General features: G+C 47.6%; 1 protein-coding gene across 3 annotated transcripts in view; it reads right to left on the bottom strand.

The window, feature by feature from the left end:
* The window catches only part of TMPRSS4 (transmembrane serine protease 4), a 64,764-nt gene extending 49,632 nt beyond the window's left edge, over positions 1 to 15,132 (bottom strand). The window contains exon 1 of one of the 3 annotated variants that reach the window (XM_069224728.1): positions 14,915 to 15,132. The gene's annotated coding sequence lies outside the window, so the exon portion shown is untranslated. The remainder of the gene's footprint in view (positions 1 to 14,914) is intronic. The other 2 variants (XM_069224729.1, XM_069224727.1) reach the window with 2 other exon arrangements.
* Positions 15,133 to 16,165: the final 1,033 nt, after the last annotated feature.

The raw sequence follows: 16,165 nt of genomic DNA, 5'->3' as shown, positions 1-16,165 counted from the left end.
TTCAGGAGGCCCTGTGAGAATTTGATAATGCAAAGTAATTTTTGCATTGGGAATCCTGTGGCATTTGGTGAACACGCTCGAGTGAGCTAATATTGAAATCTGTTTGTGGTTGTCACTGTTCCGTGCCTCGTTTTACTACTGCATTTTATTCTCCTTTTCAACCAGGATATTGTGAAGGTAGTGCAATGCTTTGTATTTCTGCATCGGGAAATTTTACTTATTTTCTCTGACACAAAATCTCCAAGAGACATGCCTCCAAACGCTGCAAAGAGGGCCACAGAGAAGTCTAACCAGGATTACGATACTGTGAGAGTGATGGAAAGGTTAGACTCCATTGAAGACCCCTCCCTGCCCCATTAGCTGGGGCCAGGGAGGGGTTTATCCCACAAGGGGTGGTTCCTACTGTGGCAGATGAGAACCCAAGGACATCTATTTCCTACCAAGGCCTCTTTCTCACCTTTGCCAAAGCGGACAAGAAAGTGTGTCCCACAAAAGGGTGGGGTCTATGCAGGGAGCAGCCTTGGGCATATTATCAGCCCAACTTCCAGATTTGGATGGTGTCCCCCAGCACTCCGGTTAGTTCGTAGCCAGTAGTGTCGGCTTCTTTGTTTGGCCCTGCCCCCTCCTTTGCTACCTCAACAATACAGGACCTTGTGAGGCAGAGCCCATCAATTAGCCATAGTGCCCCTCAGCTAGCACCTGGTCCATGATCTAAGGATAGAGCTTCTGCACCTTGCACGCTTCTGGCTATGACATCAGGAGTGGCTCTCAATGGGGGTATCTGAATCATGTGGTGAATTTAGCCAATATCTTGCCTTACTTGTCTAAGGTCTGCTGCGGTCTGTAGTGCTTTAGCTTCTGCAAGCACTGAAGGGAAAACTTGGCAAGGGCCAAGTTGTTAAGTTATTGGTATCCTTGCTTAACAGGGGTGATCTGAGCCCTATTGCAGCAGCATTCTGGTCTAGGACGCCCTTGTTTGAGCTTTCTAGCAAGCCCCTTTTTGTATGTGGTGGGGGACTTAGGTCAACAGGCACCCTCATCAGTGAGTCAACCCCCAGGAGGGGCTTATTTACAAGCCCTGTGGTGCAGGTCAGTGGAACAAGTCACCTTGCTGCACTGCCCTGCACTACAGGGAAAGGGCAGAAAGGTGTAGTTTCTACAAGACATTTCTGACATCTCCTGCTGTGCTGCTGCACAATGGGTTGCCTAGCGCCAATGCAGCATCGCAGACAGGATTGTTTATGTGCAGGAAGGGCTACCTTTCTGCACAAAAACAATCCATGGAGGCTTTTCCCTCTTTCTATGTGTGCTGCACAATGCAGCTCATGGAAAGAGAGAAAACAAGGAGAAATTAAGTTATTTCTCCTCGTTGCGCCTCCCCTGGGGAAGCTTAAGATTTGGACGCATTCCCAGGTTATCAGATATTGTAAATCTAGGAATATGTCAAAACCCATAGGTGTTGCATGGGAAAACCCACTGCCACGCCCATGGAACGCCTCCCTGATGCACTGTAAGGAAACGCAGTGACTTGCGCTGGATTGGCTTACACCATATCAACAAGGCCATGAAAAGCCACGCAAAGTGGCTTTCTGCGGCCTTAGAAATATGGGCCTGCACTGTCAGCCACCTGTGCGTCACAAAAAGTGGCGCACCAGTGGTGCACAGGGCTTGTAAATAAGCCCTGAATACTCTTCCACAACTTCACAGGCTGTGGCTTTTTCTTGTGTGGGGCAACATGCTGGAACAAGTGTTGGTGCTAAGGAAGGTGAGGAAAGCACAACGGCAGGGCACCTCCTTTGTTCAGTTATGTCTCCTTGGGGTAAACTGGTGTCACACTTACCTGAGGAAGTGAGGAAGAAGATTTGAAAGGGTGCTTTTATTCAGATCTTTGAGTTTGATTATGGAAATGCTAGTGAGATGAGAAAGTATCAGACAAAAAGCTCAGACACTTTCATATTAGATGAAGGGTTTTATCTTTTCTCAGGTGATGCATATGGAAATGTATCCTGACCTGGTCCCCCAGTTAGCCATCTATCAAAATAGAATTGTCGGCGACTATGATGAGTTTGATAGGGACTCCTGAAGGGAGATGACAGGACGTTTCATGGAAAAAGGTTACTAATCACAAAACGTTTTGGGACCAGATGGACGTGAAATCTTGGGTTGGAAATAACTTCTCAAAAAGGTGGATAGTGTTACATGCAAACCAGCCATTTCAGGTTTGTCAAGGGCATCGGAAAACAGGGCTACTTGTTTTTCAATAAAAAGCGTAGTGTCGCCTAGCAGAAAGCACTGAGAGTGAACAGCTAATGTTAAAAACACCCTCTCCAGTTGGTTTGCAGATAAGGATTCTTTTGTTAAATCTATCCTGACTACCAGGCAGCGCTACAGTTGCACATGGGATTAGATTTGAGTTTTAGGATCCCTGCCCAGGCAGCCCCTTGCAGTTCTACAAGTAGGAATCAGCAGTCACTTCACACCTATAGGAAGACTGCAAGCAAAAAGGTTGCAACAGAGAAGCATTTGGGGCAGATTGACCGACTTTTCAGCTCAATACCTTTTGAAGATTTTGTTTCCTTTCCACTAGGGGTTTTGACAAAGGAAGCATGTATCCATTATATAGCTGCACTAAAGGGTCAGGCTGTTAATGATGACATGGACCCTGCCCTATGTTCAGTCAAATATGCTAGATCAAGACATGGGGATGTTGAGGTCCTTGGGTCAGGGGCCCTCCTAGCCTGGCTGACATTCAGTCAACATTCAGGCTCCTTCCCATGCATCCAGTGAAATACCACATGCTGAGTTTCCAGAGTGAGAGTAACTGCTACTTTGGGAAAAGCATCTTCTGCCTATTTTGAGAAGCTCAGCACCTTTTTGGAGTGGGTTTTAGGTGGGATTCTGGTTCTACATTAGTCTTGCATTACCTTCGTGATTTCATCTTCTTGGGCCTGCCTGACCAGGGGCATTGTCATGTTGAGTCACTTACTGCACTTAGTGATTTGCTTGCAAGGCTAAAGATCCCCTTGGCAAAAGAGAAGACCTGTACCCTGAGATTACCCTGGAATTTTTGGGCAAAGAGACGGAAACAATCAAAGGATTGTAGGATGCCACAAGCGAATGTTCGGCGTTCTGAAATTCTATCAGAACATGCCTTGGGGTACATTGCATCAGCTACGGGCTCTAGTTTGTCAGTTGAATTTCACATTGAGCATTATCTCTGTAGGCCGCCTATTTTCAAGATCTACTGCTTAGACTGTCTAGATTAAATGCAATGGCATCAAATACTAGGTTGTTATTGGAAGTCAGGCAGGATCGCCTTTAAAAGCTATGTGTTTTGGATGGCCCTTCCCATGTCAAGTCAGGAGCTGGGCCTGTTTACAGATGTAGCAGGGAGTGTGGTATTTGGGGTGATCTGGGGGGAACAAATGGTGTCCTCAGAAGTGGCGCAAAAATGGTTTAAGTCTGTACTTTGAAAATTGTAGCCTTTGTGGAACTGTTGCCCACTTTGGGGGTCCCACCCATCTAGACTGTTCGCTTCCATGAGGTTGAAGAATGATGCTGCTGTGCCTGAAGAATGATGTGCTGTTTAAAGTGAAACATGTCTTGAATAATTTTGCCAATGCGTTGTCGTGTTTCAAAATTTTTAGAAATTCAGACGTTTCCACCTGGGGACAGAAGAGAACGCTGCCACATTCCCCAGGCATCTTTGTAGTCATCTCACTATTGTGCCAGGCCTTGTAGCAACCAGCCAAGCTCCAAACACAAGAAAAAGCCTATGAGGGACATTTCAGAGTCACTGGTCTCTTATTAAGGGAGTTAGAGTGCTTGAATTGTTGTCCCGGAAGTCATGGCTAGCCTCATCAATTTCCTGAGGTGGGAGGGCATGCCGGCAGCTAACACAAGGAGATAGCTGACCTCTCCTAAAGTGGCTGAGACACAAGATTTTTCAAAATCCTTCCACATTAGCAAAGCTGTTAGAGCTTGCGAGAGGATGAAAAGACCAAAGAGGAGCTCTAGGAATCCCATCAGCAAGGATACATGAGCTGCATTTTCTGAATCAAAATTCGAAGAAACAAGGTGGTATTCTTGTCAGTATTTTATGGGAAATTTAGGGTGGTGAGTTGCCACCATAGTCAAAGGCTTATTTGAATTGCAGGTACTGCTGGGTAACATCAGTTGACCCAGTTCTGCGATATCCATGTATCTCCACTTTTCAAAAACAGATCATGCTGGAATGGCTGATCACATAGTTCTGAATAGTGCTCTAGATCACCCTTGTTGCCAGCTGACAGCCTCCTAGAAATGTAAGGATTTACCCACATGTGAGGACGGGGCGTGTTTGTTTATTATGATGGTGTTCCCCTCTTTGAATACGAGCGCTCCACCGTGTTTAACAAGGATCTGGTGAAGACTGGAATTGACCTCACACTTTTTAGCTTGCTTCCTTCGGTACTGGGGCGGCTAGCTCAGCAGCAGTGTAAGGCCTTGAGCCAAGTCTGGGTCAGAGAATAGATTGGTGGAAATCACACTGTTATAATCATTATATGCACCTGAACATGGCCTAATTTGGTTGTTCATGTGCCTTTTTGTTGTCTTGTCTAAAGTGTTTTTTTCCCTCCTGTGTTAGATCAAGGTACCATAGCTTTTTCTGAAGTGCTAGTGATCGGACATTCATTTGTGCTGCAAAAGCGTTCTTTGAAGGTGGTCTTGGTGTATGAGCCCAAGAAGCAGGATACAAGTCGGTATTTCGGTGTTGGTGGCCTACGAGGAAGCACATTTGGCAAGGGGGCGTTCTCTACCGATTTGCTGATATTGCACATTAGTAGTAACGATTTTGAACAGCCTGGCCACAGAAATGTAACAGCGAGGGTTGCGTGGGGGCTATTGCTATACAACTGCACACAGCACAAAGGTATTTAGGAGTCCTTCCTGTGATCTGTGGATCCTGTAAAAACAGCATGGATCAGGTCAGCAAGTCAGATCAGAAGTTCTAAAGACAAAATTGGGAACATACTCCATGGAAGAGTGTGGCAGCTCACCTGGTGAGCTCCGTGTGAGGGGTGCGTTCACCGAGTGCCTGGGTGACTGACCGTCACACACAGGGAGACATGTGTGAGTTCCCAGGTCTGGGAGAGGCATGATAGAAGGGTCCCTGAGGTGTTTGTTCCTACAGACAGCCATGGGAGCTAGTATGGTTTTTTGACAGACGCTCCACGCTTTTAAGGTGTGCATACGAGAGGGGGGTAGGCCTCGGGCGCCCCGGATGTAGGCTCCTCGCGCAGACCTGCAAACACAATGCACATGGGCTGTAAGGAGGGACCTGTGAGCAGAGGAGCAGCAGTACAGAAGGAGTGATGCACAGCACGCGTTAGACACATACCTATCTACAGTGATGGTAGTGAGAAGGAATGTGGACTCCTGCACTGACGTGGCCTTCAGCCAGCTGGGGACCAGCCCCAAAGCCGTTAATGCAGCCTTATGACCAGTCATAAGTCCACTAATAACCAATCCACGAGGAGACACCCTGTACAAGGCTACTGGGTTTCGGATGATTTATTCACCTAGATGAACCCTGCCCCGGGAATGTGAGGACACACTGCATTAGGCTCTGATGCGGGGGTGGCTATTTATTTATTTACTTGTGTGTGTTTGTTTTTATATGGCATCATCATGACCTTGCTAGTGTCAGGGAGCTTTACGAATAGTGACTATGGTTTAATATCAGGATAAAGTATATATGTTTCAAAATAAAACAAGTCAATGTTGTGAATGTGTTCTAGACCAAAGTTGTATGGCACAGTAACTCTAAGGTTTCTTTGGAGTTTTTTACATTTAAGAACAAGATCGAAAATAAAGAACATACAAGGTATGAGACTCTTTGAATTATTTTATGGCAGACTCTCTCCATGCACTAGAATGGTGTAATTCCCGAACCTAGTATATGGGACACTACAAAATGATTAACTGATGTTAGTATTTTCATCAGGTCGGATTTAGAGTGGTGGGTCAGGTGCCACCTCACCGGGTGCCACGCCCGGGGGCTCTGGGTTTAGAAATATTTGTTGCAGAGTTCCGTGTATGTCCATCTGTTTTCAGATAACAATAAAAATGTCAAGATAACTCTGGTGATTAACGTTCCTTCTGGAAAGATGCTGGAGTTTGTCTAGTGGCAGTTTGGCTCATTATAAAGTAGAAGAGAGGGTTAATATGCCTTTTTCAAATAATATGTGTACTATGCAGAGCATATAATTGTATTTTATGTGGATAGCTGAATTGGTTTTTGCTTTTGTTACAGAGACCCCTTTGTTACTGTCAGTTCATAAGTTACAATCCTAATATAGCACAGTAAGCTATGAACTGTAATCAAAGAGCTGCACACAGACTTTACTATAAAGGTTAGAAGGCTATGTTTTTACCTCTAGTCTTGCATTATCCAAATGTTGCTAAAAAGAGTTTATTTGGGTAGAAATAAATTCCCAATAGTGAAGCTAACCCCAACCACTGGGTTACGTTTTAAATCCTGAGTTTGTGCTTCTCCAGAATAATTACTCTCAGAAAATAATTCCTACCAGTATGGCAGACATGTATTGCTGACACCTAATAGCCTTCATTGTTATAAGTGGCATTTCCTATATCTTGATTTGCACATGTATGATTCATTGTCGCTCTTTAATGTGTATGTGATATAAAGTGCTCCAACTCTATACTTGAGTATCAGTAGAGATACAAAACAAATGAAATGCATGTGAGAGATGGGCAATGGAGAGATGAGAAGCACTGTCAGGGGGTGGCAGTGAGGGAATCTGTGGAGAAAGAGATCATGGGAGGCACCAAAAAAAGATTGCCACTCCAGCCACCATCAGCACTAAAGCCGGTCCTGATTATTATTCTACATGAAGATGACAGATAGGCCCATGCATATTTTGAAAGTTCTTACAGCCTGGCCAGTAGAACAAGGTTCAGATTTATTTTTCCATATTGCCTTCAATCTAAAAAAAGTAATTGATAATGCCAAGCTGGATGTAAATTTGAAGAAGCTGATCTTCAGGTTCTATAGGGCACCCATTTGGAGAAGTTGAGATTGTCTGCTTCTGCCGACTGTTGAGCTTTATGTGTGGAAAAGGATCCCTGGGAAAGGATCTTTAGGACACATATTTTGAAAATGTTCCAGTGATAAAAAAAATGCATTCTGGACAGGATCAACTTGGTTGATCGTAGTGCACATGATTTTTAGTTAATCTATTGCTTTCCTCGTTGGAGCATCGTGATTGTCAAAGTTGTAAATACAACATGTTTATGTTGCATAGCTCTGCCGTGCATTACTTTGCATCAGGTAGGTGTTACATGAGTGTCGCATGGGCATTCCTGTTCATCTACCCATATATTTTGATGAAAACCCAGATTTACAAAAACTTATAAACCTGGGTTTGTGACAAAGAGAAATGTCTTTTTTTTGCTCCTTGTTAGTTCCTCTTTCCATGTTTGCTACATTCTGCAGCACACATAGAAAGAGGAACACGCCTCTAAAGATTGTTTTACCTGCAGGAAGGTATCCCCCTTCCTGCACACAAACAATTCTGTCTGTAATGCCGGCACCCTTGCAATACGGCACAAGGGTGCCTTAGATAGTGATATGGAACCACCAATGCACCATATCTTGGTAAATATGGCATTGTTCAGCTCACTCTCCTACCCGTGCAACGCAGTGCACCAACTTGCCTTGCTCTGCTGCATTGGGTGAACTATTAGTAAAAGCCTCACAGAAGCAAGCCAATTTGTATTATTCTTTTAACTGTATCAGAGCATTTTAAATCAAACGCAAGAGGGTTTTGTGCAGTGTACACCCTAATCTCACGCTTCTGAAGGTGCTGTTATATGGGATAATGAAGAAAAAGGAGGCCCAGTGAAATAAAATATTTGCCTATGATCACACAGTTTGCTGAATGCGAAAGCTGGGATTGAGCCCAGGTTTTCTGGTTTCACATTGTGCAATTCAGCTGTTAGATGGGTATATCTTTTTTCTCTCCTGTTTTACATTACAAAGTTAATGCTTTGCTTCAATGCTTGGCACATGAATTTGGAATGTAGATAGCGGGCAGAGGCCACATGAAAGCTCGGTTTGTTTTGGGCTTGAGGGTCCAAGAGGACCTCGAGCTGATCCAGAGCTTGGCATCTGACTTAAACTTTCAGTAGATCTCCCATTTCTAATTATTTTTCATCGAAAAACGTTCCCTGTCTCTGTGATGTGTAGAAAAGCTGCATAAAATGAAAAGCTGAATTAAGGTTCAAAAGCTGCCCTGTCAAAAGCGTTGAAACCAAACCCACTCCCTTTCTCCCCTCTCTCTATTTTCCCCCATACTCTGTTTCACTTCTTCATTCAGATCTCTCTGGCTTTCTCATGAAGCCTCCCCCCCCTCCTCCGTGCCCCAGGTCTCTAAGAAGCAGTCTGCTAAGCTTTCAACCTCCCACTGACATGCTGATGGGATAAATGGCCCGTATGCAGTGTCAGACGGGCCAATAGGGCAATCAAGCAGTGCCTGAGAGACTTGTCTGACAGCTCAGTGTGTGGGGTGTTAATTTAACTGTTTGTGGGCTGTACAAGTTCAGAACTGCCCCAATTTGTAAACATTCCTGAATTAGCTATTTGATTCAGGGATGGGGGGCATTTTTGTGCCCGGGCCTGTTTTCTGTCCTAGTCCCTGCCACTCCAGCCCTAACTTATCGGTTGTGTTTGGAATGCTGTGTAAAGAGAGAAGCTCTCTTCTCGGAGTTGTACAGCCACGGTGCATCACAATCAGTGGGGTTGGTTTGTTAGTGAGAGAAGCTCCCTGCCTTGATGTGTGCAAGACATGCTGCATTAGGCTCTAAGATAGGGATGATGTTTGTGACAGAGAAAGCCCTTGTCTCTTAAGTGTACAGAAACTCTGCATCAGCCCCTGGTGACTGCACTGGTTTCTTGGTTTGAGAAGTCCCCTGCCTTTCTGCTGGACCCTTGTGACTGGATACGTTATTAGTTAGAGAAGGTCCCTCTCACTAATGGTGCAGACACACTGAAGCTCCCTCACACTGATTGCTGCAGACACACTGAAGCTCCCTCGCACCAATTGTTGAAGACACCCTGAGGTTTGCTCACATTGATGGGTGCAGACACACCGAATCTCCCTCGCATTGATTGGTGCAGACACACGAAAGCTCCCTCGCATTGATGGGTGCAGACAAACTGAAATGAATGCAGACACACAAAGCTCCCTCGCACTGATGAGTGCATGCACACTGGAGAGCCCTGGCACTGATGGTGGCAGGCACACTGAAGAGCCCTCACACTGATGGGTGCAGACACACTGAAGCTCCTTCGGTCTGATTGGTGCAGACTCACCTAAGCTCCCTCACACTGATTGATGCAGACACACTGAAGCTACCTCGTAATGATGGGTGAAGACACACTGAAGCTCCCTCGTACTGATGGGTGCAGATACACTGAAGCTCCCTCGTACTGATGGGTGCAGATACACTGAAGCTCCCTCGTACTGATGATTGCAGACACACTGAAGCCTCTTCACTCTGGTGGGTATAAAATAAACACACTGCACAAACACTGGTGATGGAGTAACAGAGCTTTAAATGTTGGAGTGCTAAACGTAAGCCTGTAGGACTGGGAAGATAGCCGGGAAGGCATGACTTCCCACGGGGGGAAAGCCAGTGGCAGCTGGTTGTGTTAACCCTTCACCTGCAGAGACAGCAAGGAAGAGGGTGAACCAGAGAGGTCGTTACCAGGCAACAAGGTAAACAAAGACCTCTCCGTGTCACCTGCTGGATGTAACTAAGGGATGCCGGAGCGGAACAGCACACTCCTCAGTCCCGGATATCCGAGGAGGGTAACATTGCAGTGCAGGTACCCGGGGAGTGAAACGAGGCCACCTGCCTGCTACGTGGAAACGGCTTGGCACCACCACACCAGCTGTTTTCCAAGCCCGATGCCTGCTCTGCGGGTAAACCTTTAGGGTGTTTCATTCAGTCAAGGCCTCTTGGCTCGACACCTGCCTGGTACTTGTGCACCTGGTGATCGAGACCAGGACGCACCGGAGAGTGTCCCTGTTCAGGGGGGCACTCATGCCAATGTTCACTGAGCCAGGCTCCCATCCGCCGCGACACAGAGTTCTGGGGTGCGCCATTCAGGTAAGTGCGTTTTGCCCTGTGTTGAGCAGAAACCGCCTCAATAGTAATCTGTGTCGATAATCGATATTGATCCCCAAAAAATGCCAGATGCACGGTGCATCCTTAAGCATGGGTGGTGGGGGCACAACACGACTGCGTGAGCTCTAGGACCGCGCTGGAGAATAAGGCCCTCACTAGCAGGGGGTCGGAATATGGGTCAGAATTCCCGGGGGCCAGAATAGCGAAGCCCACCTTGGACCGCAGCACGAAATATTGGTTATTCGAGTTTTCTCTTTGAAATTGGTAATACCGATGTGGGCCCAGAAATACAGGTCTTTCTGTCAGCTCTGTGGCGAAGTACACTGACATCGGTTCGCAGTGAGTAGTGGAAAGTGTTTGGGGGGTGGGGGGATGCTCATTTGGGAATAAGAAGGTGGAGTTAGGTGCGGGTTAACGGGAGGCTTCCTTCTAGGGGCGGGCCAGGGGGGAGCACTACCTTCTTCTCCCATGCTGCTGCGGTGTGTGTGTGTTTGGGGGAGTTCTGACCCTGCAGCAGTGAAGAGAGACGGGTGTCACTGGGCCAGGAATTATTGGGTCCGGAGCTTGGGGACCAGAGAATTATGGGCCGGAGATACTTGTAATTGCGGGCGGTGTAATTCCACTAGGGGTTACCACCCCGCTCGTGTTGAGGGCCTAAGTGCGCTGTTTGGAAGAGGGCCTAAGTGCGCTGTTTGGAAGTGGGCGGGCAGGCCAGCTAGCAGCACTTGCCCTTAACCTTGTCAGCCCAAATGTTGCAGCCGTTGTCCATTTAGAAGGGAATGTTCCCAAAAGGAAAATCTTCTCAGCAGAGCAGGTGCATTTGAAAGCTGCCATCTTAAGGGCAAGGCACGCCTTCTGATAGCCTGTCCACGGCTATTCTCCTGTCCAGTTCTACCATGTACACCACTGCACAGTGCCAGACAGTCAAAATGCAAAAATATCCCGAAAACATTGGAGTAAAACTCAAAAAGCATCAGATGTATCGCTTTTGGCGAGGGGGGCTCTTATGTATATGTTTATGCATTAAATGCCCCCCCCCCCCCCCCCCATTTATCTTGCTCCCTCATTCTCTTGTTTCACTTTCACACTAGAGGCCCTTCACCACCCCCCCCCCCCCCCCCGCTCCCTCCCCCCCCCACACACACACACCCCACTCACATGTACTAATTCGGATTTATCACGCCGAAGCCTCGCTTCCTGGTCCGTCTCCAAGCGCATCTAAAACTTTTGGACCGAGAAGCTGTAAACTGCCCTCAGGACAAGATTACTGTAAACGGAGCTGCAGCCACGCGTCCACGCCGATCTGTGTGAAATCACATGACTAATGACATGCCAGGCAAAGGTGGCACGAGAAACTGGTGTCTGGGCACCCACTTCACAAGCTGCAGAAAGCCTCATTCGACAATCAGATGCCGCCCCCAGGCGTGAAATTAAAGAGTTCAATAATGGTACCTCAAACCCTACAATGGACGGTAACCAAATATACCGCGGAGTGACGCCAAATAGAGGGTAAATGGAGCTGGAGCCGTGTGGGTGATTCCAAGGGGTCTGCTCAAGGGCCAGAGACATGGATGCCGTATCACAGGCATGCCCAGGGTAGCCCCAGGAGGGCGGCAGAGGGCTCGTAGAGCGACGTAGGGCACCTAGAGTGCAGGGGCGACACAGGGCTCGTAGAGAGATACAGGGTAAGAGGAGTGAGGCAGGGCTCATAGCGCGACACAGCGCTTAAAGGACAGGGGCATAGGGTGACGGGGGCAACGAGGCTCATTAAGCGACACAGGGCGGTATGGGGCTCGCAGGGCTCTTAGAGCAGCACAGGGTTGGTAGAGAGATAGAGGGTACTTGGAGCGAGGCAGGGCTCATGGAGCCGCACAAACTGCAACCAGGGCCCAGGGCCCATCGAACGACACAGCTGGTGTTGAGTAGGAAAGTGGGATAGAGCAGGCAGTGCACATCACCTGACAATATGTTTAGAGAGTTTACGGAGTCCATTGGCGACTACCCACACATAGAGAGCTCATTACGGGACTCACGTGCAATGACGCAATGACGTGATGTGTAAGTAAGGACCCCAATAGTTGAACACGGTTGTTTTTATCTATTAAAAACATATTGTGTATTGCAATTGATATAACATTTATCTTCAGCTAGGATGATCAGATGTTGAGCACATATGTCGCTTTTAAAGTGCTCGCTGTTCCAGAAATTCACACAAAAGAAATCCTTGCTGGGTTTTCGAAAGCAAAGAGGCTACTGAAGTACAGATTTATGGGATACGGAATTTGGCACTGCTGGGAATTCACCGACAGACTCTGTCCCTCCGCTTTCCAGGGTCGCACAGGGGCTGGTCTGTGTCACCGTCGGCCGAGGGTGGCAGACACGACCACGTTGAACATGGTTGAAAGAGATAGCTCCCTGAAAAAAAAAGAAAGGCCACGAAACGTACCTGGTATAGGCTTGTTAAATGCATCGAGGTGTTTCTTACTCCATCTGTCTTTCACAGACATCCTATGACTGCCACTGCCCCAGCCCCTTCCAACTTTCAGAGGTACATGGCGAACTATACATCTGACTCGGTCTCAATCCCCTTTCAGAGGTAAGCCTGGAATGAGACCTCAGCCTCCTGGCCTGTCAGAGGTAAACCTGTCATCTCACCACCTCTGCCCCAGCCTACTGGCCGTTCAGCAGCAAACCCGACAGTCATTCTCTCTGCCTCACCTCCACTGGCTTCCCAGAGGTAAGTCTGGCATGAGGCAACCGACTGTCTCTGCCCCAGCCCAAATGACCTTTTGGGAGGATTCTGCTTATGCTGCTGGTAACTGAATCAGTCCCAGGCCAGCAGACAGCCCACGTTTGTATTGCATTGGTATTCCCAGGCCAAGCCCCCACAAGCTGCCTCATGCTTCACCGGAGTTATCTTCTGTACTCCCCTGTCACCAAACCACTGGCTCTCGAAACCAACATCAGCAGACACAGTAGGCGACAGGACTCGAGGGCCCATCAAAAGGGAGCAGGAGGAGAACCTGAAAACAAGCCACCCTGCCTCTCAAAAATCTGTCACATTCTTGCTGTGGCAGCTGTTCATACCCTATTGCTCCACAACTTAAAAGAAATACATCGACTGTCACAATCTAAACAACTCAACCAATGAGCTCGGGATGGAGACCACCCACCCATGGCCCTGGGGGTGTTTTAGTGGGTTCCTGCACCCCCCTAAACCAATTGCTTTTCATACTTCCAGCTGAGATTTGGTGGGAATGTACATTAATCCACCTACTGTTCTCCCACAGTTATCCAGCCATAAATGGATTCTACGGGGCCCAGCTATGGCATATGTGTGAAATTATACTGGCTACAACAAAACAACAAATTAAGCTACTAGCTCCTAGTAGTCAGAACGAAGTTGCAAATTTAATTCTGTCTGCAGCAGTTGACTTCATATTCAAACAACACATGGGCTATAACCTGGGTTCAGTTGAAACCAATGGCAACCGGTGGACTGGAATTTATACCAGGAGTATGTTCTTGAGGGATGTTTACAACAAAGACTTGGGGTTGGAAGAGGTTATGAATGGGGTTCGAGGCAAGCATGAAGTCAATGACGGCAAAAGGCTGCCCATTCAAACAATGTTCATTGGATCTCAAAACTGTGGGAAAGAAGCTGGGATTACACCTCATCCCTCAATGTAATGTGGCCTCCTCACCATTGACTAGCGGATGCCATGTGAGGAGGATCTTTTCTAAGGGCAGTTATTTTTTCCAGTTCACTGTTTGCACCTTCTGTAATAAAGTGAGCTCACCCAGGTCAAAGTTCACTCACCCTGCTCTGATCTCTTTCTAGGTCGTACAGTTGACTAAGTTTAATACCCAACAGCTCTCGCCATAAAGACATGCCAGTCACACATCTCCACCCCCCAGGCAGTGAGTGTGTCCACCGACCGAGAGAATGTATAAGAAACTGGTAAAGTCCTCAGGCCTCAACCCGGTGACACCAACATCAAATATCTATAGTTCAAATAAATCAAACTCGAGAAACGCACTGGTACAGAATACACCTGATGCATAATTAATCCAATCTGCTCTAGGCTGCATTGGTAACCTCAGAAACATAGTGAAAAGTCACCCAGACAGCCCAAGGCGGTACCAAGGTATACAACTGACAGAATGCGCTTTATGTGAATGCTGGTAACATAGCACAACACAACATAACACAACATGTCATGACACAAGCTATCACTGAATTCTTCTGACCAAGAACCAAGCCAAGGAACTTCAGATGATTATCAGCCTGATACTCACCAGGGAAAACACACCATTGGCATAATGTTGTCAATGCAACAGAGCTATTCCGGGCATTTATATAGCGTGCAGTGGGTCATTAGTGTGGCGCTGTCGGTTTTCTGGTTGTCTTGCATGTAATTTAAGTGGTTGGAGAGTAGACCAGAGTCTAGAAGATATGATGGTGATTATTTTTGGGCTCCCTGGACCACACACAGTGCTGACTGGTGAGGAAAGCTTAGAACGAAGTTGATCGATGGTTTGATTTGTAAGGGATGACACACGGACGTGTTGGGCTATTTTGAGGTAATGTGAACTCGATGGGCTTGGGATCTGGGTGTGTGACCCTTGGAGGCTCTTAAATGACAGGTGAAGGCAGCTTATTCTCTCTTATTCCACACACCACCACACCGCTTCCAGACATCGGTAGACCAGTACTCACCACACCTAAGCAACAGGTCCTGCCCAGCAATCCTGTCGAAGCTGTGACTTAATCTCCGAGAGGCAGGAGGGAGCAGACCACTCTTTTTTCCGCCTCAGAGAGCCCGGGTCCTCGCCGTTTTCCCGCTTGGTTTATAGCCACCCTACTTCCGTGTAAAGTGCTGCGTCTCACCCTGCCACCAGCTGCTTCTCAACTGGGCACGACACCTCTGCTTCGTTTTATAAAAGAGGAGACGGAAGGCTGCCAAACCGGAATGCCTATCTTCACCTGGCAACCCGGCCTGCACCTCACGCCCTCTCAGACACCTTGGCCGCTCCGCCCCCTGCTCGCCTGGAGGTGGCTCACGGGTTCACGGGAGGCATTGTTTGGGTTCAGAAGGACCTGCCTCCTATTCCTGGCACCCTGGGGAGGAGGACACTGGCTCCGTTCTGGACACGGTGCATGACACCACAGATGCGTCACTTACTGTGGTTGGTAGGACATCCAAAGATCGATGAGAGAATCTGCACAGTGCTTCCCGCCACTTTCTAGAGGCTTCCAAATCTCTGGGTCCAGCAGCAGCTAAGCCCACAGGGCCCTGGACAGAGAAGTCAGTGTCTTGGGGTGCGTGTTGTACTCTTTGCCTCTGCTAGGAGCAGCCCTTTAAATGGAAAGTTAGAATTGCAGGTACTCACAATTTTAGAGTACCTGTTCCTGAGAAGTGCAGGTAATCTCCCATTGTATGTATGGCAGCAGTGCTCTGAAGTGCAGGTACTTTCCCTTCCACATTAAAGAAGTGCGCATACTCAGTACTGGAGAGTACATACACATTTAAAGCACCAGCTAGGAGAGGCCACAAGGGTCAACATGGAGAACATAGAGAGTCCCTACTGTTAAGACCTCCGAATAGGGGTTTGGGTGGCGTTCACAGTCAGTAACCCGGTGACTTCGTGTCCCTAGGACACCACAATTCCAGTCCTCAGACCTCTACAAACTTTTGTGATCCGGTACCCACGGACCTGACAACGTACATAGTGCCACGAGGGGTCATACATATAAGGGCTCTTCCCGCTGTCTCTTGGTGAAGAGCCCTAATCATAGGGTGTGCACACAGTGAGGTGAAAAGCCCTGCAGAGAGCAGGTGTACAGCTCATCGCATGGAGACTAAGCAGCCAAAGTCCATCATGGGTTTTAAAACCTCACAGGGATGTCCTCACACTCTAACAAGCCTTTGTAATCTGTTTTTCTTGTGGAGAATTAAGAGGGCCTACT

The sequence above is a fragment of the Pleurodeles waltl genome, chromosome 3_1 (assembly GCF_031143425.1).
Source record: "Pleurodeles waltl isolate 20211129_DDA chromosome 3_1, aPleWal1.hap1.20221129, whole genome shotgun sequence".
NCBI classification, from domain to species: Eukaryota; Metazoa; Chordata; class Amphibia; order Caudata; family Salamandridae; genus Pleurodeles; species Pleurodeles waltl.
This window is presented reverse-complemented; position numbering and strand designations above follow the sequence as displayed.